Source organism: Ctenocephalides felis, unplaced genomic scaffold (assembly GCF_003426905.1).
Source record: "Ctenocephalides felis isolate EL2017-DRISC unplaced genomic scaffold, ASM342690v1 CF-g0.4_SCAFFOLD_01170, whole genome shotgun sequence".
Taxonomy (NCBI): Eukaryota; Metazoa; Arthropoda; class Insecta; order Siphonaptera; family Pulicidae; genus Ctenocephalides; species Ctenocephalides felis.
Window position 1 is genome coordinate 56,794,769 of NW_020537324.1, and position 26,989 is coordinate 56,821,757.

Consider the following 26,989-nt stretch of genomic DNA (forward strand, 5'->3'; position numbering starts at 1 on the left):
CATTTAACGGCGACGCCGCGCCTACGCGCTTCGCTATTTCATTTCTATGCAGCTAAAGCAATGCGATTGCTTTGAAAAAAAGTTTAGAATTTCCAAAGTATTTCAAAATAAATAAAAAGTCGATTTTTTTCAAAATTTGAAAAATTTTCAAAAACCTATTTTTTTCAAAGTTTAAAAAATTATTTTTTGGTACGGAAAGTTCCAGTAATTTGCAGTAAGACACGATGGCATACACCAGTAGTTTTTTATATGTATTTTTACACAGCAACCCATGATTAGGTTCAGCTCATAAAATTAAATATTTTTTTGTTTTGTTTTGAATTGTAAATAAATTCAAATGCCAAAATGTAAAGATTCTGGGCCTATAGCAAATCACGCATTCAAGTTTTTGGCGAGGGGCCTAATTATTTGTTTTAACTTTTGATATCATTTTGGGAAATGCTCTTCATTTATATAAATATACAATGTACATGTATATTACTACTCATGTGAATTACCAAATGCTTTCATCATTATTCGATGTGTACCATCGTTCATCTTATGAAACTCCATCGGCATCAGTTCACGCTTCGGCTGCGAACACGTCGCACAGATGATATCAATTCACCCTTATTGTCCTGCATTTGTGTAAACATCATTTCGTCCATCAAAGCCCAGAGACAACCCTTAACTTTATACCCGGAAACACAGACAACAGACAACGATTGCCAAATTTATATAGTTCCAAGCCATACAGATGAGCAAACATATTAATATACATATGTGTAAATATAATTTGATTTTATTGAATTTTAGACATGTACACGCTAATCAAATTAACAAGGTTGAAATAGATACATTGGTATCATCCTGGGTTCGAAATTTATATGAGATAATTTTATGATTGGTGACAATATTTAGTTACTTAAAAGTCCACCACCGATATCTCAAAAACCAGTGAAGTTAGATTTTTTTATTTACATTTGTGAATTACAATATGTCGTTCTTATACAACATTCAGTAATTTTGATGGTTTATTAAATAAAGGAAAAAATGTCGAAAGGTCTCCCATTGATGATCCGATTCGATGTTGGAAGAATTTTTTTAACAACAATTTTTGTAAATAGACGACAAAAGATAAATAATCACCTTGATTCTTACGACGATGCTTTCAGGAAATATATGGCAATGTTTGAAAATCAATAACAAAAGTATTGTCTGTCGTTGTTAGTTTTATTGGTTGTGAGCACTGTTGTTTAGTTCACGAGACCGTGATATATTTTTTAAGTACAAGATATTAAATTATTTTATAAGTTGTCGTGGTATTTTTTAGTTAAAATCAACAGTTTTTTTGTATAACTTCTATAAAAGCTTACATGTAGGTAGGGTAAAAAGAACCAACTGAATTTTTACCATAGCAAAAGTGTAAACAATTTAAAACAGTTATTAAACTAATAGTGTATGGCATCGAGCCTTAAGGCAAATTGCTGGAACTTCCCGTACAAAAATTAAAAAAAATTAAAATTATTTATGAACAAATTAGATGTTAGAACAATGAAAAATTTTTGAAAAAAAATACTTTTTTCAAAAAAAAGACTTTTTAGAATAATGGATTTTTTTTATTTTGAAATATTTTGGAAATTTTGAACCTTTTGAAAGCAATTATTAAGCAAAATTGCGCTGCTTTAGCTGTCTAGAGGCGAAATATGAAAGCGCCGCGTCGCAGTCCAACGGACAAACGATATTACGAAAATGTAATTTTATGATTTTATTAAAATCTCCATAAAATATCTAATAATTTGATGTGCATATGTTTAATGATTATTATTTTTGACCGCTAAATAGCATTTTTTTACTTTTTTTTCTAGATTTCCGAGACTTGCCTCTCCAAAAATTTGATCACTTCTTCATCTTGTCGATACAAGTACATATTTTTTTTTTGAATTATTGAAACCGTAAGCTCCATTCTCTCAAAAACTGAATCACCTGGCTGCATCTGCATCTGCTTTAACCAAAAACTAATAAGCACGTCTCTTTATCAATAGAAATATAATGTTTTTTGCATAATTGAAATCGGTAAAACCGTGTTCCCGAAATCGTCGACAAAAAATTGTATCCGCACACACACACATACATCAATTTTTTCTAAAGTATGCCAAAATATTCAGAATCCCCTGGATCGTAAAGATAGGGGAAGTTAAAAAGTATATTAATTGAGCATTCTCACGCAAATGACAAATAAGAGATGAATTGAGCAAGAATTTATTCAAACTCTGCGGATGAATATTTTTGACAAAATACCAGATCAAGGTCACATGCAGTGTCATCTTTGTAAAAAATTATATTTTGGATTGCTTTAATTCTAAGTATTATTTCTTAAAACATCGCTAATGGGGTGAAAAGGAGCAGATGACAATTTTGTTAAAAACAGCAAAAAAAAAACATTTTTACAGTGACGAATTAGCTGGGAATTTTGCTGGTTGGTTCGGTTTTCACAGTGCAATTGCTAAGAGTCCAATTGGACTTTTGTCTTACTCTATATATACACACCTTATAACAAGAATTTTATTTTATATGCTCCATGAAACATATGTTACTTCAATATTTGTTTCCTGGAGCACTAAATTACACATAAAATCTCATAGATCTCTAAAATTCGTGTCATTTAAATTTTGTCAAGTCATAACGTATCTATCAGCAGTCAACACCCTGCTTTATGGTATTCGGGAAAAAATTAATTTCAAATCAATATTCGTCCCGTATTATTTGCTCAGCGACTGAAATAACAGTCAGCACGTGTACTATGTACAGACACGAAAACAAAACGACTTCACGCATATTGCTGGGCGCTGTGTAAACGGGTGCAGAAAGGGTTTTAGGGATGATGTGGTGGACAAGGGATGGTCCTTGGATCAATTTGATAGTATCTAGATTTGAATCAATTAGAGAGTTTTCTCATAATTTATAACTAAAGTATATCTTTTATACTTTTATTAATTTAGATTTCAGCAGATTTTAAAAACCAAAAGTCTCTACTTTAATTTTTATTACTTTGTTTTTTTGCACTTTTAAGATATAATTTTTTTTTGTTTTTCATTGGGGCAATTCGACTCATCATTATTAGACCATGTTTTCTCATTATGAAAGAATCCAAGTTGTAATTTAAATATTACTAACTTCTAGAAGGAATTTATATTTTTACTACAAAATTCGTATTAGTATATCTGGTTTTTCTCAACGTTCCAAGTCATTCTGCTTCACTTGACATCAAAATTGGTAAAAAAGTATGTAACTGTCCTGATTTCAGAAATTTTAAAATTCGCATCATCGATAAGCTTTGCTTAGTCTTTCGAGATGATCGGTCAAGCTGTTTCATTAGAATTGGCAGTTAAGTGCAAAATAATTTGTTGGCGTTTTTTGCACAAAAATTAGAATTGATTTTGAAAACTTAAAAATCTTTATAATTTCTTTCCTCATCTTTGAAAGATATTATTTGGGTCTCAAGTTCATTAATTTGTGATAGAGATCAAACGTAAAATTCGATCATGATTCTAAACAAACATACTAAAATATTTTAGTTTTATGAGAAGCCGTTGACTTGTGAAAAATGAGAAATTGTGGTTTAATAGGTTTAATTATATCATTCGTCAAAGTTTTAGCATCGCGATTTCAAAACTTTGTTACAATTTTAAAACTTGTTAAATCCCAAAACTTTTCGACGAGGTAAATTATTTGCGCATATCATAAAATTTTAGAAACTTTTGAGGCAAAATGCCACTGACACCTAGTTATATATTAATATTTCATCAAGTGAAATATAAAAGCATACCAAGAAAAATAATGTAATTGAAACATATTTTTTATAAAATTTAGTCACGTCTCTAAACAAAATATCTAAACAGAAACAATTCAACTAAACGAATTTGATAAGTAACTTCTATAATGAATGGTGATCAAGTAATCAAAGATAAAAATTCGCAATAACTCGTTTCTGAAATAATTATACCCTAAGATTCTTTTGCTTTATTTATTTCATGAAGATTTGTCCTTCTGTGATTTAAACGGCTTTTCCTCGAGGCTTTCCCTCTCGCAATAGACACGGTTTTATTATATGAATCACCACTTGCAGAAACAGATTAATGCAACACTTTGATTTTTGTACCGTGAATTCATAAGTTAGCATTTTTAATGAAATTTAGAGGAAACAAATGTGATTGTAAATTTATAATTGCTTTTGCCGAATTTTACACGATACAGGCAAAAGCATAGAACAGTGTCATCATAAGCATCAGTTCAAGAAATCTGACAATAATCCTATCATATAATGCAATTGTGATTAAAGTATATTGAAAAATTAATTAATTATCTACGTGAGACATAAATAAAAATGTTCCTTTTATTATGAAAACTATATGTATTAAAAATAATTATTTAAAAATTATGAACAATATGGACACACCACTGGAGTTATAATTTCACACAACTATTTTCAAATATTTTGCCCAAAAAAGTGTTTCTTTTCATTACCATGGGCTACATATTACTATTGATTATTAGATAATTTGATTAAATAGCGTAATTTAAATTGATTAAAATTTATTTTAACTAGCGACTAGATATTCTAACTAGTTGGTCGAAAATATGAATTATCATTGGATAAATTAACTTTTTCTTATTTAAGTGGAAGAGCTGTAATTGATGTAAGGTATATACGATTTCAATTCATTATAATCAAAACTTTTATATTCGAAAAAAAATCTTAAATCTTTCTAAATAATATTTTAAAAATATTCATTCAAAATGGTTTGTGGAATAAGTTTCAGGATTTACTTTAGTAAACAAGTATATTATTTAAATAACCTAATATAATTTTTCATGGATATTGACTTAAAAAAAATTTATGACTCATTAATATTTAAATTAAATACATTCACTTTCAATTCAGCTAAATATTTATTATTCATATATAAATCGAAGTCAACATTTTATTGCATATGTATAATAAAACTGCAAAATTGGTCACTCATCACGTACCAAGAATTATATTTTTAGAGTTTGGCAAATAAATTATATCGCAATAACTTAATTGCCAGTTCCAAATGCGAAGGTTAAATAAAATCGTTAATAATTTAATTTCTTAATCATTAACAAGCCGTTGATAATAATTATTTGTATTGTTCATGTCTTTCGATAGCCTTGTCTCGGTGCCTTAAATCAATTCGGATTTATGACTGTGAATTAATGTTATTCTGCATGATATAATTAAATTCGCATATTCGTTTAGTATATTTTTTGTCCAAACCAGAACATAATAATGAATTATATTTGATTTGAGATATTGTTCTTAATAAATCAGTCAGATTCCAGGAATTTCGAAGTTGTAACATGTAGAATACGAGTCATGGAAAAGCAAACTAAAATCATTTGTAGTTTTTTAAACAATATAATATAACAAAGCATACTAACAAAAGTTTATTTTATTTACGTATGACATTTGATCAATTGGGAGAGTCCGCAATTGTCATCGGCAATGTTCGCTCAGACATGTGACGTCACATACCCATCTATGTTTGAGCACTATAAAACATATGAGGACTAGCAGTCCATGTAGTGTAATGTCTATGCATTTAATCAATCGGGAATGTTCCACGATTGTCGGCAACGCTCGTTCACTAAGTGACGTTTCAGTCCCCTTCTATTTCGATACACTTTATGAAATGGAAAATATATGAGGATTAACAGTTAGCAGGACTAGCATTCCATGTAATATCTTTAAAATTAATGCATAATATTATTTGATATGTCAGGTCTGGCCGTCTCTATTAACACACATTGCCTCTATATATGATCTCTTTATTCACTACTACTGTCATTAACATTATATACGCTTTTTATTACTTATGCATCAAACAATAGAATAGCGCCATCTATACATAGGTAACAGATGTCCTAAATTATTACTTGAATTAATTCAAAATAAAACTGAACTCTAAAATTAGGAAGAATGCAAATAAATGCGCAATATTCTATATATTTCGTTTATATTTTGTACTACACATGTAAAATAAAGAAAAAATCAAATCAACCCAAGTCCCATCATTTTATTGACATGGGTTGATAAACACTGAAATTATTTCGCCCACAAAGTTTCAGGAAACTCATATGATCCTTCACATAGGCATATTCACATATATTTTGTTGCGAGCGAAATTGCTTCTGTATCTCATCTCATCCAAAGTAATAAAAGTGGATGCTGTGTATAGCACCGATTGAAAGGGTTAAATAATTCATATGGTGTCAGAAAAGGGAGACTTGCTGAAAATGAACGACAGCCTTTGGTTTTGATCTTTGTGTGTTTATTAAAATTTAATTCTAATTACATATAACCCCGACGAAGAGATGAAGGGGTTGTAAAAATCAGCAAATGTACGACTGCAGATATAAAATACATATAATATATCCTAAATCTTCTGTATGTGTTGTGTCACTAAACTGCTTCTATTCGAGTGTTTTGATAAATCCAATAGATAGTGTTGATAGAGTTTGTCAAAAGAAATATAATAGTGGTAATTAATTAAAACAATATAGTAACCATGGAAATAAAAGTGAAAAAAAAAATAATAACATTGTTTGACAGATACATTATTTTTTTAATTTTATGCATGCATAGACCTCACACTACATGGACTGGTAGTCCTTATAAGTTGTCGATTAAAAGATAGTCAAATGATAGAAGAAGACTGTGATGTCACTGGGAGAACGAGCGTTACCGACAATCGTGGAACACTCCCGATTGATTAAATGTCATATGTCACGTTCTTAGCCTAAAAGTACATATTACATAATGATGAAGGAACTTGGAATGATCTGATTCTGCTTATTTTTTTATCTAAATAGCTAAATTTCAATTCATCATTGACACGTATTGTGTACATGCCACCTGACTCGAAGCAACATGCCACGCACACCTAGCAATTTTATGGTTTAAATCACTGTTATTAATCTTGTAATTTAATTACAGTCTAAATAAAAATATAACTATATTAATCACCGACATCAGCATATAATTCAATACCATAATAAAAATATCCACATGAAGTCGTATTGCATTAAATTTATCGAGTTCACGGTAGAATCGAAAATTGATTGTTACAACTGCAAAACAACTTGATGAAAACTCATCATCAAAAAGGTTTCGAATGTAAATAAATTTGCTTTCGAAAGATCAGTGAGTTGAAATTTGCATATTATCAGATAATGAAACTACAATCGCAATGCATGAATATATCAGACTAATAATAAGAAACGAACAATAGAGTCTTTTGTAAACAGAAATCGTAGCTTACATGTTAAATTTACTTATACCTATATCCACGTGTAATATGCAGAATGAAATTTAATGCTAATAAGACTACTTCGTATGCAATAACAGATCTTTTATGATGATAACAAATATCAGCCATAGTTTAGTAACTCGACGAGTTTCTTGCAATACAAGAAATTTTGATTGCACTGCCAGCTTGTGGAAATTGCTCTTGAATTACAGGTTCACGTTTATCTAATTTGTCGTAAAACAAATAGTAATTGATCTTGTAACAGTTCAAAATTTGTAGTAAACAAAGAGTAACTGGAAATAATGTCGATAAACGGATTTTTTTATACACATATGCATGTCAGCAAGCGCAGGTATAAAAAGTCTGATAGTTGCAGAAATATTGTTTCTAATTCAAATTTCAATTTGATTTGTTTATGTATTATGTTTGGTATCATCTACTATTTCATGATAACTAGTTTACCCGGTAAACGTTGTTTTAGAAAGGAAATATTAGAAAAAAAAATGGTTTGCAAGAAAAGAGAGCCATAAAGCTCAGAAGTGTATTCTGAGTTTCTAATTACACTTGCAACGTTTATTAATATTTTTGTGAATAATTAAAACTACAAATAAAGTTACTTAGTATAATTAAATAATATCCATCTAAAATACCCTTTTAAATTTAATTGAACATGAAACCATTCGACATTTGACGTATGAGCCGCTGGCAATTAATTAATTTTAAATTAAAAATGTAAAGTTTCTACGCGGTTTTGAAATAATACCTCACCTTTCCCACAACCTCTGGATTAGCACGAATATGCCAAGACTAAGACTGGCCAAATCCGTTCAGCCGTTTTAGAGCTTTAGGATACCTAACATAATACCGAGCTCTATTTTTATAAATAAGATATATTAATTTGATGACGACAATTATTTACTTAATGTATTTTGAATGGCTTAGGAGTAGAAGATACTGGGTACGGTTGTGCCACATTTTTTTGATCAGCAATAATTTTGGTAATATACTAATTATACTAAAATTGATTGATAATAATTTCTTTTATCTTTCGTATTTTGTTTTAGTTAAGTTAGATTTTTTATATGTTTATCTTCTTCCGAAAGGGATGAAAAATACATCTTACACCGTACCCAAACAAATTGTCATAATCGTACCAAACGCACACTTTTGGAAACAAATCATCATTATGACTGAACAAAATTACCTAAGCAAAAATTAATTGCTGGAAAATAACTACTAATATTCAACATACAGCAAAATAACATACAATTGTCTGTCTACAATTATCAGTTATTATTGAAAGAATTCGAAGATGAAAACTTAGTTTTGACTCTTTAAGAAGCAATACGGTCAGCAGATCATATTATTTTAAGGCACTAACTGAAAGCAATAATGGTAACTTTTTCGAACAATCTTACATCATCTTTCTCCCTTTGGGTCCTATCTCATAAGCTTAGATGTTATGACGACTGTCACTACCGTATGCTGGCACAACTGTACCCAGTATCCCTTTCTTTATATTATCATGAAAACCAATTCGAAAAGAACGTGTTCAGGATCCTCTTTAGATGACTCAGATTGTTAGAACCTCTGTAACTGTAGACTGTATTAAACACTGACTCGAACACAAATTTATTGTCACTAAATTGTAGTTGTTTTCAAGATTTTATGTATATATCATGTCCTTATTTATTATTCATGCTACCACGCAGACTTTCGTTTTTAAGTAAAATATAAGCTCTGCGCTGCCCCCACCTCGGGGTAGCTAAGCTCAATGCCATGAAGATCGCTGTCTTCATGGCCAATATAATAAAAATGTCTGATTAAATAAAAAATCATTCAATTTAATTCAATCATTTGAAAACACCTATATTTGAAAAAATCTTCGATGTTATTTTTCTACAATTATGACATATAAAGGAATCTCCCGAGGTGTGAGTACGAGTATCCATCCCGAAGGTCTCCCCGGAAGCGTTTATAGTGACGGGCGAACATAATAACATAATTCTCTTCGTCGGCAAATTGCTCCATTATATTGCGGGTCGCAGTGTCTCATATGACAGGGGAACATTTAATCCTCATAATTAATAACGATTCGTTAGGCCCGGTAACAGCAGAGAGCGAGGGCGGCGCCGCACGCGTGCCGCGTTATGAGCTTTTATGGATTCACCTTTCTCGGCCCGGAGCTTTTGACGTACCTGGTGCGATTGCACGCGTTACTCAGTATTATCATATTTCATAAGAGGAAATATACATACATGTGGATGCGTTGATTGAGGGATGGGTATTATGCATAATCATTTGTCTTCAGAATGTATTACTTTTTATAAGATTAATAGGGATTGCAATAGTCCTATCGTCTAAGAAGTAAAGTGTAAAGAATAGCATGCCAACATGTATATAAAAATAGACTAGAAGGCTTTTACTACGTCTAAGCCAAGAAAGAAAGACAGGAAAAATTAAGCCAAGAAATACTAGATATGGTGTTAGCCAACACGCGGTTTCGACATACTTACATTGCAAATAAACATTAGATTGCAAATTTATACCTAGGTTTATAAATATATACATAGGGATATAAATATATATGTATGTATGTGTATATATATATATATATATATATATATATATATATATACTTATCCCCCGGTTTACACGATAGATACGTTCCAGAAAAAAAAACGTACATCTCGAAAAATTCAGTTTTATATGGAAAACCGTGCTAAACGAAAATCACTATAAAAGCTCCTTTTGTCGGATTTTAATTTGTTAAATCACAAATACATTGAACGAAAAATAAATAATAATATCAAATGTATTTAATAAATTATAAGAAAATTAATTGATTTCAATTATAAAACAAATATAAAAAAAACTGTTTCAATATTGCATTTCTAGATAAAAATTAAACTTGATTATAGATAAAATTGAAATTGGATTTTACAGATATAACCTTTCTTTTAATTAACATAAGACATTGAGTTCCCATCCCAACTACATATTTCCATCATACACATAGACTACTAAAAAATCGTAACTATAACATACATTTTGCACTATTATATTTTGACAGTATAACATTTTAAAATAATATTATAGATAAGCAAGTTATAGTTATGTAAATGCAAAACTAATAAATTTCGTTAAAAAAAGATTATTGACATGAAATGACATACTTAAGCTATATACTAAATTTAATAATATGGTCATAAAAAATTATATATCGAATTATCAAAAGATTTTGTAAAATAGTAATAGGGGAGGCTTGGTATGGTTGTGCCAGAGTAGTGACAAACAGCCAAACTATACTTATTTTGAGATATGATCCAAAGGGAGAAAGATATAGTATGTTTGTTTGAACATGTCTGCATTCAGTCTGTTAATTTTAATAATGAATTCGAATAGCTGAGTTGTATTAAATTAAGAGTGGAATAAGTTTTAATTAGAATACAATGCCTAATTTGTAATATTTACCTGCATAATACAACATGCTATGCTATGTTTAGTATACATAAAGTTGATCACTTTACATTTTTCAGGTTTATAAATTTAAATATTCATTAATAAATAAATAATGGGTAGTTTTGCCCTAAGGTAGATCCGTGAGCTGAGTTAAACTCCAACTCGACTCAGGGAATAATAGTGTGATAGATTTCCCATTGCCATTTCATACCGCAGTGCACCAAAATGGTCTATTTTCTATTGGAAACATATTTTTGACCTATTTTAAGTGAAAATTGATATCACTACTACATGATCTCAGGTTATCCAGACTTTCTTATAAACAGATTTATCACTTTATTATTTTCTTGTAAGTTGATCATTAGTAGTTAATTACCAGTAATTAGTATTTGCATAGATAATTTAGCTCAGTCATAACGATGATTTATTTCCAAAAGTATGCGTTGGGTACGGTTGTGACATGTGGTTGTAGGTCCTTCTAGGGTGAAGATTAACAAATATAAAGAAAAATCTTACTTAACTAAGATAAAATATGAAAGAGAAAGAGAAAGAATAGTTCAATATAACAAAAAAATCACAAAAGCCTAATAAACTATTTAGTAAAAATTTATTCTAACTAAAACAAACTTAAAATTACAAATATAATTCAAATCACGAAAATGATGAAATTGATTGACTAGAATCGCAACCCATCGATTAGAATCCATTTGTTCCTAGACTTATATAAAAACGTGTCCGTTTATATGAAATTTTTTATATTTTGCAATACAAAGTACCATTCCATTAAATAGTGTATAGTCAAAGGTCTAGAGATATTTATGACTAACTCGTTCAAACGCGTGCGTGTTCCAATCATACTTTTCGTTCGCTTTGTTCGCGAAATTTCGCAAAAGCACTCGATGTACTGTTTTCAACTTTATTTATTCGGCTCGAGAACGAAACATATTTTCCGTTATACAACAATGCGGGCATATCAGAACGCTAGAATGATTTCAGATAATCTGATAATAAGTATGCGCCGCGTACGGGGAGTTCAAAGGACCAAAATTGGCATCGACTCCGTTACTGTAGCGTACTAAACGACTCTGTTTCGCTTTCGTTCGAAGGGTTGAATCGACGGAGAGCCGCTGGAATATACCTATTATTAGAAATTTCAGTGAGTACCTACTCATTTTGCGATAGAAGGAAGCCAATTTCAGAATTAGAAATGGTTGGATCTCAATCAAAAATCAATGAATTCAATGCATTCCAATAAAAATTTCAATTTGCATGCAATTTTAGTACCATCCAAATCAGTTTTCCTTCTTTTTAAATAATGGCAGTTTCACGCATACTTATACACGTACATCCCTTTTTAAATGTATGCTGAAATAATTATATGGTCTTCAAACCAGGTTATATCAAAATATTTTTTTTCAGATACTTTTACGATTTCTGTAACAGTAAATAAGTAGGACTCCAAGAATCTGCATGGTCTTCTGGTAATCACCACAATTATAATATTATGGTTTCTACAGAATGATTATCTAAAATTGTACAATAGAGTAGGCGTGGCTTAAAGTTCTACGTGTAAAAAATCACCACCAATATCTCAAAAACAAGTAAAGATAACAATATTTTAACTGCAATATTTGAAAGTAGAGGTAAAAACAAATGTAATCAGCCATTGTCTAGAATCAAGCAACCTCGCTATCAGGAGATAAAGGATTGTGTTCGAAAATGTTTAACAAAAGTATTTTCTTACGTTATCAGTTGTTTAGTTTATGAGTCCTTAATATAATTTTTAAGTATACGTTTTATAAGATGTATTGTTAACTTTAAGTTAGATTCAACAGATTTGTTTTACATAACCTCTATATTAGATTGCATGTGGGTGGGGTAAAAAGGGCCAACTAAACTTTTACCCTGATTAAGGTGTAAACAATGACAAACAGTAAATAAGACTGTAAAATTTGTTAAAAATCAATTTTACAAACATTAAATTAAATAAATAGTTAATCCAACTCTGCCGATAAATATTTTTGACGAAATACCAGATCAGGGTTATATACAGTGTTATCTTTGTAAAAATGTGCCCAAGGAATTTATATTTTGCATTGATTGAAGATTGAAGAAGTAAGACATTGGACCTGTTTGCCCCCTGGCCGTTTCATTTTACCCCACCTATGGAGTAAAAAGAACCAGATGTCATATTTTGAAAAACAGCAAAAAATAACACTTTTCTTCAATGATGAATTACTCATTTATTAGCTTCCCGTAGGGTAAGTTATAGTCATGGGCCGATAATCGAAAATGAAAATTTTTGCATATCTTCACGTTTCAGAAGTTTCTTAACATTCAACCGAATCGAATGGTTTCGATTTCTATTCATAAGGAGATGTGCTGATTAGTGTTTGACAAAGGCAGGTCCAACCGAAAATAGAAATCCGATATCCGATATGAATGACCAAAAAAACATTCAATTTGCAATGATTGGGAGAAGAGGTGATTAGCTTTTGGCAAAAGCAGATCCAGCCATTTCAAAGATACAGAGCTAAATGTACACACAATTGCTGTTTTTGAAAGAACTAAGCATCCGATTTGAATGATTCTGAAAACTTTCTACTTTTTTGACAAAATAATTCGGAAAAAAAATAATTTGGAAAATAATGTTTTAATTCAATGTTCAATTTTTTTTCAAAATTTTAAATGTCACCAATTCCTACAAAAATCCTGGAGATGAACTTAATAAAAGATATGTATTTATCTAAAAGAAGTGAACGTAGTAGATTAGTGCGTAGAGCTATGGGCTTCCAATCAGAAGTCCCAGGATTGATACCACAGACAGCCGTAAAGACATCGGTTTAAATTTGGATATATAGATAGCAACATTTCAATACTGCATGCAATGAAAATTCACCAGTATTAAGGTTAAGCAAACAGAAAATTCATTTTAAGGAGATAGATCAACGGTTTGCGTGCCATATATGAAGCCACGTAGTGAAGAAGATTTAGGACTATTAATTTCTGATTGATAAAACAAATCTAAAAGAATCATTAACTACAACATAATTTATATCCAGCTCTCCGTCTACTGCGTTGGCCTTCTGGATTTGGAAGAGGTGAATAGGGCGGAAGCTGTATGATTATATTAATACCCCAAAAGACACACGACTGCTATAGAAACAATGACGAATTAATGGAACAATATCGCGTACGAACAATATCTGCCCTTTCCATTTGCATTCGGTACGTTCGCCCGCCAGAGATTCGGAGAATTACAGAGACAAAGGGACGTTATTTCGTAATCTCCATAAACTGAATCGAGATCGGCCGCGGTGGAACGCGCCTTCCATAGCTCTTTGCGCTATGGAATAGGTGGTAATAAAACGATGCCGTAAATTATGTTTCAGCTCAAACGATTGTATGTAATCCTGCAGAAAAGCATTCGGGAATGATTTTGATTGAATTGAAAACTGGGAAAATTCAAATTCAAATGAATCAACACAGATTGCAGATTGAAAAGTTTATAATGACTCTGACACCGTTATTGCAGTCGGATGTGTTGGATGTTAATATCTAATAAACTCAAAATTATTATTAATCAAATACGCTTGTGAAAACACTATTTTAATACTTGTAACTACGAAAACAGTAAAATCTGTGCTACACCAAAACTGTTATTTTATTAATTTCTATATGAGTACGCGGTGGCGTAGTCCCTGATTTGTTCCCAACATCGGCAATGCTCGATATCTGGCAGCATTATTATAAATTTTAATAGTAGTATAGATCTCAAATGTGAATGGTATTTCGTGGGCTGCGCACATCAATATTGAATATACATATTTAATATAATGTGAACATGAAAAGGAGTGTGGTTAATTAATATATAGAAATTGTGGGCATCGTGCCTTAATTAAGGAAAATTGCGCTGCAACTTTCCGTACCAAAAATTTAAAATTTAAAATGTTTAAAAAAAATTTGATCTATTTTCAAAACTTAAAAAAATAGAATTCTGAGAATTTTGAAATTTTGAAAATAATTGACTTTTTTTAACACACACTCGCACATATATCAATTTTTTCTAAAGCATGTCAAAATGTTCTGAAGCCTTTGAAATGCAAAGAAAAATAAAAAAAAAACGTTTTCTTTTTTTGCGATTACTATAACTTGTCTGACGTGAAGTTAAAAATCACATGAATTACAATCTTATCATCATATAAAGACATTATTTTTTTTGCTTATTTAAAAATATTTTTTAAAAGGCAACCCAATGATTGTCCTGCTAGTTGTTGTACTCGTATTTATTTAAATAGCACTTCTGATTTAATTATATTTTATTCGGCAATGCCTAGGAGGGTTATTCGACTTGGAAACATATTTTGATCAATATTTCCAAGTGTAAATGTATATCACTACTGCTTGATATCAGGTTGTCTTGGCACGGATTTGGATTACAAACCTTGTGGTTGCAAGACCGTGGTTTTTCTAATTTCGCCACAAACAATCCAAAACTTCTTAAATTATTTAATGTTTAATATTACACAGAATACATATCTCGATTTATAAAAGAATTATTACTTGTATTATTTTTTTTATTTATTTTATATTTGATTGTATGTTAAATTCTTATTTTTTGCATCCTTCTATTTTTCACTTCTAAGATTATCTTAATTTTGATTAATAAAAATAAATTAAAATATTAAAAAAAAAACTATAAATTGGTACTTGAGTAGCTAGCTTGGTTCTTTGAATTATGTACAACTATTCACACTTTTTCAATTATTTTTAAACACATATTATATTTTTCGTATAGAACATTATTGTTCTTACAATTAAAATAAATTGAAAATTGGGAATTGATTTGTTTTGATAATGTAAATCCAAATTAGAAATAGAAGTAGCTTTATTTTTAGATCTCAATCAATTTCAAAATGCAGATTTTCCTTTCACTTTGGTTCCGGGCCTTTTATGAAGCTCTATAGTAAGACTTGGTTTTATGTCCATCTTGGACAGCCTGATATCAAGCAGTAGTGATATCGATAAGTATTTGGAAAAACGCGCAGGTTCTCCTTATAAGATCACCACATACAAAAGCTCATATGATTTTTACGTTTTGATGATTGTTGTTCAAAAACAATTCAAAAATTTGATTATTGATCTTTAACGAACGAGGTTTAATGAATGAGATTTAAATATTCTAAAATAATTGAATGCCGTCATGCAGACGACATGACGTACCAAGAAGAATTTCGGGCTTTCCTTTCCATAATTTTCATTATGGGCATAATGCAGTTAGAAAACAAATTTGAATATTGCTCAACAAGCAATAAGACGAATCCCAAAGCGATATTAATTATGTAACTTTTCTCGCTTCGAAAATGAAGCCCTTAGTTTCTTAAAAATCCGTCGACCTACTGGATATAGTTTTAGGTAATGCGCTCGTTCGTTAAAGGTTAATAATCTGGTTATTAATAAGATCGACAAGAAACTGAAATAATATTTGCAATATTGATCATAGTTTGCTTAATAATAAGTAAATGAGGAATAAATAAGTAAATATGTAATAGTATATATTAGAATAGTTGCCGCGCATCCATTTCTACTATATGTATCTACTATCTAGGTATCCGTGCGGCGCAGACGTGCCGGTGCCTAGGCTGCCTATATATGAATATGGTAATTCTAGGCAATAACTCACCGCGGATAAGATCGTATCATATCATATCATGATGGCAGTACGCGCTATACTTCATGTTGGTACCAATAAACAATGATAGTAGACCGACAGCTGATGTAGGATTTTAGAATTAAGATCGAGATTCTAAGATTTTTGAAAACTGAGAAAACTAGATCTTTGATATATTCCTTTCTATTAATATGCCACCTATTCTTTTGCTGTTATTATTATAGTTTAGTTTGTTAAGTTCAATTGATCTAAACTTATTTTGATTCAATTGAATTTATTAAAATTTATATTATCGCATTGTTGCAACCATTACACACTAATACAAATATCCGATTAAAATCATTCAAAAATATTTGAATGATGTGTCGACGAAATCAAGAATTGCTTACGTGTTTTACATGTTTCAAAGAAAGGTCCAGCAGTTCTAGAGATGCAAAAAATTTGCAGTAATTGATATTTATTAATCAAATATGATTTTGCAAAATCATTATTATTGAACATATACAAATATAATTTTCGGTAGGAAGGTAAACAGATAAATAGGTAGGCAAGTAGGAAAGAAAAAAAGCATGTTGGCAGATATAATTGGTAGACATGTGGACAGGTAGGCAGCTATTCAGTTAAACATGTTATGCGGTAATCAGGTAAAAAAGTGAGAAAGGAGATATGAAAACAGATAAAATGTTAGATTGGTAAACTGATAGAGAGGTAAACTAGAAAAAAATGGACTAGTAGACTGTAAAATAGGTAGACAATTAAACAGTTGGACTCGTAGACAGGTAAGCAGCTGGACATGTAAACAGGTAGACATGTAGACAAGTAGATAGGTAAACTGGCAGACAAGTAGACATGCATACAAGTGGACAGGTAGACACATAGATCATATATAAAACAAATGATTAAACAGATTATTTATACACTAAGGTAGCTATACAGTAAGACAGATGACATAGAATCAGGTAAAAAAGTGCAAAGGGCGTCATGTAGTTACATAATATTTTAGACTTGTAAACTGATTAATTGGTAAATTGGTAGGCAAGCAAGCAAATAGACAGTTATATAGGTAGAGATGTATATAAATAGACGTGTAGACAGGTAAACAAGTAGGCAGGTAAACAGATAGATCATACATTTATTAGAGAAAAATCATAGACTGATTCTGCCGCACAACAGACAAATGTTATGGCAAACCTGTGTTATGAAAGATTTTCCCTACTAAATATTGATAAAAGCCACGTTTTTGCATTCAGGCGTTTTTCTCGGTTGTCAGTTAGAAAACCTAATCTAGAAACCGCATAAATGTCAAAAAAACTATCTTAGATAACAGGGTCTTTCTGACCCACCTTCACAACATACGAGTGCCGTTGCAGTGTAAAATGACTGAATGACTGAACACAACAAATACTTGACATTTTGACAGTATTCAGTATGATTCAGTAGCATAATGTATGGAAGTTGTAGCGTAACAGGACCTCGCCATAACATTGGTCTGTTGTGCTGTAGAATCGGCCTATAAATCGATTATTTATACATATCGGGAAGATAATGCAACTTGGCCAAAATGGTGCTCACAACTGATGCTATACTTGGATAAATATGAAAAAATATTTAAATTAATTTAATATGTGTTTCATCGTAATTAATGCATTTATAACTTATATACTATACAGAATTAAAGGATATTTAAAAATTGTATTCAATTTATCTATTCGATTATGATTGAAAGATAGACCTCAAACTATCATCCTAGTTTTGAAGTGATAAAATGATAAACAGATGCTTTATACTTTTAAAATTATTTTGGTCAATAAGTTCACTTATTGGGCACTGTGGTCGTTGAATTTCTTTAGAAGATTTCTTTTAAAAATATTACTATTATTTCTTCCAGCTATCTTATTAAAATGAGAACCAGGAGAGAACAAAATACCCAGCCGATGCGGTGCTTCACAATACAAGGATTGCGTTCGGTCATATGGGTACTTAAATACATAATCACTAATACGACACCGCTGATTAACCGATAAGATGGATAAATTCGAAATTTGTCCAGTGATGAAATATTATTTACTCATACGTTTGCTTGTTATATGTCTCCCCACATCAATATATTATAATAGTTAAAACTAGTTTTGATTGTGGAAAGGTACTTATAGTTAGATGTACGATGACATGTAATAAGATATTGAAAAAAGTCGAATTGAATTTAATGTGATGCTTTTAATAATAAATTGATATAACCGCGACTTTGGATATATAATAATGGTTGTTGAATCAAAATAAATGATACTGAAGTTCTAAATTAAAAGTTTTTATAAGACTTCATAATATTAAAACATAATCATTATTCTTTATTTAATGTTTGAGGTGATTGCCTGTTATTTGCCAAATTGTATATTAGGAATAAACGAAAATGGGTAGTATAGTTATGGCAAAAAATTATCTTATTGTTGATTTTCATTTTAGAAGATTTTAACAGAAGCAGCTATCATTTAAATATAATTTATTTAAAATAAAATTTTCATCGGGGACGGTTCTAATTAAAATAGTTTTTTTACCTCAAATTTCATGTAAATATGATCACAATAGCTAATAAAATAACTAATTAGTTTATTAATAATTGAGAGTTAATAAAATATAAGTGTTAACATGATTTTTTTTAATTTCCATATAATTTCAATCTGCCTGGTAAGACATACAGTATTTTTGGTGGCAAATGTTTAAATATAGGATTTTAAAATGCTACCCAGTGGTAGTCATTTTAGGTTTGAAAATAGATGAGATAAAATTACAGAACAGTAATAATAACTTTACAATATATGTTATATACTAAATCTAAAGGGTTAATTTTTTTGAGTATTTTTGATGAGGGAGTCCTGGTGAATTAGTCAATTTGGGACAAACTTGGGCGCTTCTAGTATTTTTTTAATAATTTTATTTTCTAAAATGTTTATATTGGTTTGACTAAAAGTAATGGCATCAATTTTTAGAATTCAGTTTATGCTTGTGCATGTACAATAACCGATGTACCAGCATCTGAGGTAAACTTTTCAAATTTCTACATTTGGATTATTGTCCACGAATTATAGTGGCATGGACAGACATGGAATACAAATTAGCTAAAACTTTTGTTTAATAATATGTTGTCTAATAGTATGGTATGGATAATATTAGTAGCAATATTTCAGAAGTGATTTATTAAATATAAAAATTTCTGAATAAAATAAATTGTTGTTTAAAATAAATTCATGCCTAAAATAAATTAATAGACACTCGAAGCTGTCAACCTTAATATGGTAATTTTCAAATAAAAACATTTACAATAAAATAAAAAATAGAACTGGTATTTATCTATATTTGTTTATATGCCTTTCGCCCCATTCGTATTGCTTCTTTCTAATAAACTTGATATTTCAAAATGGCAATAATGTTCTAAAAATTATTATTAAGTAGTATTACTGGCGAAGGAGAACAAAAATGTGATTTGTTAAATATAAAACTAAAATTAAAATTTTAGTTAGTAGTTGTAATTAAAATTTGTAACTTTGTATATTTTTGAAAATTTTGAATTTTTTTTCTGAAACTTAGTAAACTTTGAAAATTAAAAGTTTTAGTAAACTTTGAAAATTAAAAGTCTTGATACGAAATCCAAAAAATGTAATAAAAGTAGTGCTCATGTTTAAAATCTTTATAAAAGATCTAGATAATGATATTTAAATAATTTAATGTGCATATGTCTAATAATCATTTAAGACCGCCAAATATTATTTTTTTTACATTTTGCTCTGTATCTCCAAAACAGCTGGACCTACCTTCCCAAAAATTAAATCAATAATTTATTTTGTCAATACAATTAAAATGTTTTTTGAATCATTCAAATCACTCCGTTACCTCAAAAGTTGAATTAGCAATTTTGACACTTTTTGTCCGGTATCTTCAAAAGGGCTGGACCTGCCTTTTCCAAAAACCTAATCAGCACGTCTCCCATGAAGTATGAATCGAATATTTTTTGAATCATTCAAATCGGTTGATCGATGTGCCCGAGATTACGGAAAATATTGTATTGAAACATACATTTATACACACATATACATCGATTTTTTCTACGGTATGCCAAAATGTTCAGCAACCATTGAAACATAAAGATATAAAAATGTTCATTTTTTATTTTTTTGCGATTACTATAACTTATACACGTAGTTAAAAATATCGGGCAATTATTAGAACTTAATTTTGGGAATATTTAATTAAATTAAAATAAACAATTATTTATATTCTAAGTAGTTTTTTACACCAACGCTCATACTTGAATTCTTACGAAACGAAAGCTACTCGTCATGCAAAAGGTGTTTTAATACATTTCATATTTCAATTGTGTGCGGGCACAGGTAACACATAACAGGAAATGTATAATAACACAATCGTGTTATACATTTAAACTTGATAATTATTTTATTTCGTGCACAATTTTTCATCTTTCAATGGTGTTAATTTGTATGTATTAATTTGATTCCATTGTTTTATTGTTTGAAATTCTCTATGATTTGGATGGATTTTATTGACGCTTTGCACGCTCTGTTATTTTCGGTATTAATAACAATGCGATCCATTTGTATATTTATTCTGTGTTTGATAAAAGAGGATGTAATGAATGGGAATAATAATTTTGATACATATTTTTAGATTGTTTTGTAATTTTACATTGTTTCTAGTCTTTGTGGAATATTTTAGATGTTTTTAGGTCACTAGTTTGAATTATTTCATCATAAAGACATATAATTATAAATTATTATAGTTTATATTTTGGATAACGTTTTTCAAATAAAAAAATAACAAATAATACTTATTATAGACATTATTTCTAACTATATATTCAACGTTTCAGCCACATTTTTAACTACTTAGAATTATTGTCAAAATATAAACTTTATGAATTTATGAATTCAGATTAGCAATCATGGAAATCATTTAACTGAAACGTTCTATGCCAATTATAAACAAAACAGTTTAATAGTTATTCATATGTATGTAGTTTGATTAACAATCGGTCTATATTACGAGAACTTATAGCAATTTTTCTTAAGGCAAGTTGTGACATATTATAAGTAAACAGTATTTTTGACTTCTTATTTGTTATCCAGCAGTGACTCCTAAGTCTGTTTCTATTTGAATACGTATTTGACATTGATGATCTCAATTGAAAATCGGCTTGATATCGAGCTGGCCGAGGTTGGGATCGAACCCGTAACTAGTGAATGCAAAGCCCACGTCTTATATATACTTATACGTATTTTGCAGTGATTTTGGTAAATACTCGAATATTTGCCAACTATTGCCCAGGATCTAATTCAACTATTGTCAACACGAATATATAAGGTGTTCAAAAAAATTGCATGTAGTATGAAAATTGTCATCTTTTATAAGTACAACCTAGAGCTTTGGGCGAACTGTGCTCTTTTTTGGTTATTGTGATTAATTTTTATAATTTTTGGAACCGTAATTGTAAATAACGTTTCTAGACATTTTATTCTCAATTTCTAGCACCACAGTCAAAAATAATGACTCAATTACCCCAAATTTTCTAGCATTAAGACCATTTGTTACAGAATGAATTTAAAAAAGTCAAAATCGTTTGACTTTGAAATACTCTCAAAAATGTACTAACATAAAGTCTGTTGGAAAGTTTCATCTAAAGTTCGCGCATAGAAATATTTTTTATGGATAAACATCATTTGTCGGGACAGCTAGTGTATATATATATATTATATATATATATATATATTTACTTTTAATGTGAACATATATGCAAGTCATTGTTCAATTAATAGGCTCTTATATTTCGTGTATAAAATACGAGTAATGAAAGTTACAGCAATAATAATAATTTCTTTGAAAGCATTTAATACTTCTCGAATATTTCATTACGTTACGGAAAGTTCCAGCAATTTGCCTTGAGGCACGATGCCATCCACCAATAGTTATTTTTATACTAACAATTTTCAATAGTAAAATTTTTAAATAATTTACTATTTTGCAGTTCCGATTAAATGCGCCAACTTTTGATGAAACGTGCAAATTCATTTTAGTACATTGTTTTTTACAGGAAGGCCTCTCAAAATCGACTAATTTTTAAAATTTTAAATTCATAGTCCAACAAAAAATATTATTTCCTGAAAACTAGGGGCAGTTGTGTTATTGTTGTCGATTGTGGTCATAGAAATGTTATTGACGATTATGGTTCCAAAGTTTAAATGAACAAAATTAGTAAAAATTAACTTAACTTAATTAATAATAGCCAAAAATTAGTCATAAGTTTACCAGAGTTTTAGGTTGCACTGAAAAGCTCGTAATTTCCAAACAACGTGAGATAATTTTTTTCTAATTTTTTTAGGAAAATTAAGGTCAATACGATTACCACGTTTTAGGCTTGACGTCAAGGTCTGGAACACCTTGTATATATATATGGATGTATTTTTTATTTTTAAAAAATATTTGGCCTCGCTTAATCTGAGCATTTAGCCACTGCATTTTTATTTATTTACATTCTATACTAATTTTTATATCATATTTAATATAAATATAACCTATTTTATATTCTTCTTAATTGCTTCAAACCTTGTTTTTTTTTCATATCAAATTTATAATTCTATTCGACTTCTATCTTCATTCCATTTTTTATTTTTCTTTTTAATATCAGCAAATTCTAATATTTGTTCTTCTTACTCTTGATATAATTCAGCTATTCGAATTCTGTAATTCCTATTTTTCCTAATTTTTATTCAATTTCTACTACAAATACAATTTTATTTAATTTCAAATTAACTACACATATTTTTTTTTTATAAATTCTAAGTCATTGACAGAATTCGATCCAAAGACCCCTGCCGTGTGGGTCGAAAAATACATACATACATACATGGTGTTATATCAAGTAAAAAAATGGGTATGTATAGTTATAGATGTTAAAGATTTTAAATGCTTGGAAAAATGCACAGTTGCATTCCTCCATTAAATTAGAGAAATTGATACGTGGGCTAAGCTAATTGATAAGTAATCTAATCGATTGTCGAAAGTCGATTTAGAATAATTTTAATACAAATTTAATTACAGAATCTAATGATCCAAATAATGATCATTCGTTATAAATACGATCTTCAACATCGATCAACCTTTGGCATAGCTAAAGATCTGTCGCCCGTCGCCCTACCTGCGTAGCGATCCTTTCCCGAGTTCCCGTGCGCCGTGCAGTCGTTGTTAACGCGTGTGGTCATGTCAAAACGAAACCAAAAGAAATTCCGCGGACAGTTTTCACTTTTCGCGCTGACACGGGAACGTGTGTGCCTGGTCGGGCTTGATTTACGACCGCTAATTGCGACTGAATGAAGTGTGTGTGAATTTAGAAGCACTGCAAAGAGTGCAAAGTGAACGAAATGCCAACTATGATTATACATTATGTTATACGAAACATGATTTTTATATTGTTTATAGGTTGATTTCAAACAATACTGAGAATAAATGATGCAGGGTAACGGAGGAAAGTTGATCAGGTAAATTGACTATAGTTCAATAATACAACGAGTTAGTGTGAGACCGTGTGCGACTGTCATACAATTATCATACATTATGTAATTAATAACAAGTTAAGAATTACTAGTTAATGACAAGTTGCAGTTGAAGAATATTTAAAGATTGACATTCAAGAAATTTTGAGCATAGACATTACTCAGTATGTATATGTATAGGGAAACTAGGTGCTTATCCTAATAGGGGTACGTAGTAACAGGTGTTTTACATTAGCATCTTAAACAATATTAAAATATTTTCAACTTCCCATAGGATAAGTCATAGTAATCGCAAACAAATCTAAAATGAAAATTTTTGTCTATTTTTACGTTTCAAAGGATTTTGGCATACCTTAGAAAAAATTGATGTATAGGTGTGTGTGTGTATTCATGTTTGGATACAATTTTTTGTCCACAATTTCGAGCGCACGGATCGACCGATTTGAATTATTCAAGAAACATTCGATTCCGATTGATGGAAAGATGTTATGATTAGTTTTTGCCAAAGACAGGTCCAGTCGTTTCGAAGATACGGTGCAAAAAGTGCCAAAAACGGTATTTTAGTTTTTGAGAAAAAAGAGCGCCCGATTTGAACGATTCGAAATACATTTTGCTTGTATTGACAAAATGAAGAAATGTTTTAATTTTTGGAAAGACAGTTGCAGCAGTTTCGGAAGTACAAAGAAAAGAAAATTGGCGTTCAAAAATGATCATTAGACATATATTCATCAAATTATCTGTTATTTTATAGAGATTTTAAATATAAGTACTAATTTTGTTCTAAATTTTTTCAGTTCCGTACCAAGATTTTTAATTTTTACAGGCCAATGGTACACATATCAAACATTAAAATTTTCAGAAAAAAAGCTTAAAATTTTCAAAAATATACAAAATTTTATACTTTAAATATAATTTTTAAATGTACAACTTATTTTGTACCAATTATTCTAATGGTAAGAAATATATTCTCTGATAGATCATGCGTCATGTTAGTGTAAACATTCTCTAGTGTTTTATATATAGTTAATAAAAAATTCAACTATCGTAAAATGTCAGGCTACGTTATTACTATCGACTTATTTTAAATTTCTTATTTCTTCTCTCAAATTTATCAATCTTTAATAATAACAATTTTATGAGATTGATATTTTTTTATAGTAGCGTTTTTTAAGATAGATAAATTGTTTAAATAGTTATCTTGATGTGAAATAACGAACAATACCTATAAAATAATTTTTACTTGATTTCGAAAAGGAAAAGCTGTAGTCTCTATACATCTTTATTTTGCAAATATATAATCAGATGACCTCAAGATATATTAATACAAAAAAAACTGGTACGGCAAGCTCTTAGCCCCCCAACTGGTATAAAACTTTTTTATCAAAATTATTAAATTAAGAAATATCTGCAACTGAAACAACCAACAATTTTGCACAAATTTATTTAAATAAGTTTATATTGAGTAACTTATTGGCGAAACGTTTACGAAATAAACGTTTCTGAAATAATTTCATACTCAATATAATTCCTAACTGAAAGTTTACAGATTTGACTTACCGATGTTTAAAAGACATTTTCAGGCTTGAAATATATTTAATTAAATAATATACTTATTTGAATTGCATAATGCAATTATAATGGACCTATGAGGAGACTAACCAGAACTTTGAAACGTCTAAAATCATAACATTATTAAACAGTTAATACAAAAAGATTTTAGTAATTTTATAATGTGCATTTATGTATGTAAATACTACAATAGATAGTTTTTATCTTTTTTGTCATTTTTATTTGAATTTATGATTCAAACCTTATGGCGCAAATAAAGAACAGGCAAAGATTTTAAAGCATCGTTATTTTCTTTCAGATTTTTTGACATTCAAATTTATACCATCATCAGTGTTTACGGAAAAAAATGGAATACAAATAGAACATGCAATAGCAAGAAATTATAAGATACGAAATTTGCACGTAACACTACAATTACCAGTGAGAATTCTACAAATATAAATTTTTTTGAGAACACAAAGTAACCAGGCAGGCAAATTCGGACTACTAATTCAGGGTATAACAAGTTTCATGTAGGTATATTAAAACTTCCAATATTATTGATTATCAAATTAGATTTTAGCATTTTATAAAATTTTCTTACATTTCAATTTACGTGTCATAACGCTGTTATTTTTAGCTAATGCTATTAATCCAAATATTAAAGTCAAGTAGCTACTGTAAAAACCTTTCTTTTCCAGTGATCCAAGTTCTCAAAAAATTCCAAATCGGACAAAACGAGTAAATGACTAATATCCTCCCCCCAGTATGGACATAAAGCACGTACGTTAATAATTGTTCTCGGCGAGTCCAGGGCGTTATAATCAGTGCTGATCCCTGGACAACGCTTCGACTGATAGAATGGATATAGACTTATAGAGTATTGTTGCACTATGCTACTGATACTGTGCATAGAGCAGTGAAGCTTGTAATGAGATTAGGACAATCCCTACATATGTGCAGGGTACAACTGCCATAGAGATATTTGAAACCGCGATATGTTGAGACACTGCTGTTCTGGCACCTTTATTTCCATCGAGTGCACTAGACAGACGTCAGGTGAGCGAGCGCATATACATGCCGCACGGGTATTATGGTTTGGTTTATGTAAATATTGGGTTTAGCTAATGCCTGTTGTAGATGTACTATTAATTTGAGACTTATTCGAAAATTCAATGAATACCTTCATAGATAATTTTAATTAATTAAGAGGGAATTCCAGTGTAGAAATTCAAAAAAAATCGTTTTTAACTTCCCGTAGGTAAGTTATAATACTTGCCCGAAAATCAAAAATTAAAATTTTTGCATCTTCACGTTTTTGTATATCGCAAATAATTCAGATTTTAATTTTAATTCTGGCTAAAGTTCTAAAGCTCACTTATATACTTTAAATGATTAATTTTAACTTTGTAATTCAGTTTATATAATTCTTATAA

The 26,989-nt window shown here is 29.8% G+C and overlaps 1 long non-coding RNA gene across 1 annotated transcript in view; it reads left to right on the plus strand.

Moving 5' to 3' along the window:
- LOC113367942 overlaps positions 1 to 26,567 on the plus strand; it is a 253,845-nt gene extending 227,278 nt beyond the window's left edge. Inside the window, exons 2-3 of the long non-coding RNA XR_003366315.1 lie at positions 25,873 to 26,086; positions 26,255 to 26,567. This is a non-coding gene — a long non-coding RNA (uncharacterized LOC113367942). The remainder of the gene's footprint in view (positions 1 to 25,872; positions 26,087 to 26,254) is intronic.
- The last annotated feature ends 422 nt before the right edge of the window (positions 26,568 to 26,989 follow it).